General features: G+C 43.3%; 1 long non-coding RNA gene across 1 annotated transcript; it reads right to left on the reverse strand.

The window, feature by feature from the left end:
• Nucleotides 1-486: 486 nt before the first annotated feature.
• LOC140409476 (uncharacterized) lies at nt 487-1,320 on the reverse strand. The gene is made up of 2 exons (XR_011940345.1): nt 1,218-1,320; nt 487-1,139 (listed from the first exon to the last, which is right to left on the reverse strand). It is a non-coding gene; the product is annotated as an uncharacterized lncRNA (long non-coding RNA).
• Between the last annotated feature and the right edge of the window lie 513 nt (nt 1,321-1,833).

Consider the following 1,833-nt stretch of genomic DNA (forward strand, 5'->3'; position numbering starts at 1 on the left):
TGTCTAATATGTAGACTGACCTTCCCTTCTGTAGGCCTCCTCTGCCGCTCTTTCCCCAGTTAATGAAATTATCTGCAGCCCTGACTCTGAGTGATCCGCAATATGTATATTTTCCCGTATCAATCCGGCTGTTGCCGAGTGAATTGGGCCTTTGGCTCATTGCTTGTGGCAGGTTGTCTCTCAGGCACCATGAGAAAAATATACAAACTCATATGCCTATGTTGCAAATCAATTCTGTGGTAAAGTGGAAATTACCCCAGTACCAATAAGCAGCGGAGCTATGAAAAATCCCCTGAATCCAGCCCGCACATAAAAGAGAAGCTATCAATCATGAGAGAGGGCTTCTAGCCCTGGTCGTCTGCTCTCCACAGCAGCAGATGAGATTGGACAGGGCTGGGATATGCGAGGTTGCCTCCTTTCTAAATGCAAACACGTAACCCAGTTAAAGCATGTGCACTTGTTAAAGTTTACTGTCACGCCGACTAATTAATCACTTTGCAAACGGCAATTAATCATACATTAATGAGAAGATCCCTTTGGATTGTTAAATGCAGCTTCTCTGGTCCCTACTCTCCTTGGAGCCAAAAGCAAGCCGAAAACACGCAGGACTCAATTAATCTTGGATCATCGCGGAGCATTCAAAATCTGTCTTCCAAGTGAAAGAGGCAAAATAGCCGCAACATTTCAAACTAGCGACGCGTTGCCTGTGTAAATTCGCAAGCAGTTAATCGTGGATGAGAACGGGGGTGGAGTGATGAGGAGAGGATTTAAAAAAAAAAAAATGTTTGCTGTTCAAAAGCCCTCGTCACCCTGTAATGGTTCCTGCGCCGGAACGGAAAAGCGCCTGCCTTCAGAACAAATGTGTGTACAAAAAAATTAATTCAGACTCGGGGAATATTCCAGCCCAGCGGCTCACAGCTGGTATCTGTGCTCGCGACTTCTTTTCATTAACTCGGCCATTAACAGTCCAAATCCACAGTGTGATTGAAATGTCCTGTGAAATTGCAGTGCATCAGCCAATTCTGAAACACGACACCTTCAGGAAGTGTTCTGCGATATTGTTTCTGATTGTGTGGAATAAAATATGGTCTCGATTTGACAAGGAGAGATTAAACTGTGACAATCCTCTGCCACTCCACCTGGTAGGATGCAAACAAACAAGTGTCAGGCGTGCAGAAGTTGTTATGGAAGAATGCATGAGAATGACCTTTACTAACCTGTTGAATTATATTTCCTCCAACAGTGCCTTTGATTTGGAAACATCCATCTCTTTCATGATGATTCCTGTATGAAACATTGAGATGAGTTCATCGGCCCACAGTAGAAATCAGCAGAAGCACTCGACTCCTGTTTAGATATAAGGTATTTAACAAGAGTTGTGGATTTAAAGCTGCATTGTGTTGTCTTTGCAGAACAATTCAATAAAGTCATCTGTGTTTGCTAGAGTCCAGATCTAGGCTCCATAAATATAAGGGAGTTACCAATAAGTCCCAAAGGAGAACCAAGGTCTTTACCCAGAGAGTAGTTAGAATTTGGAGCTCATTGCCACATTGAGTAGTTGAGGAAAATATCATGAATGCCTTTAAGAGAAATCTAGAAGATAGAGAATGGAGTAGAAGATATCTTGCTAGAGTTGAATGAAAAAGAGTAAGAGGATGTTTATCTGGGACTTAAACACCAGCAGAGACCAGTTGGACCCAGGGGGCAGAGGTGAGTGCAGTGACCATTACTAAGGAGAAAGTTCTGGGGAAACGGAAAGGTCTGAAGGTGGATAATCCGCGGGGTGAGATTGGATCAGGTGCAAAAGTTTGAAAAGTCTCCAACACATTTTCA

Source organism: Scyliorhinus torazame, chromosome 3 (genome assembly GCF_047496885.1).
Source record: "Scyliorhinus torazame isolate Kashiwa2021f chromosome 3, sScyTor2.1, whole genome shotgun sequence".
Classification (NCBI taxonomy): Eukaryota; Metazoa; Chordata; class Chondrichthyes; order Carcharhiniformes; family Scyliorhinidae; genus Scyliorhinus; species Scyliorhinus torazame.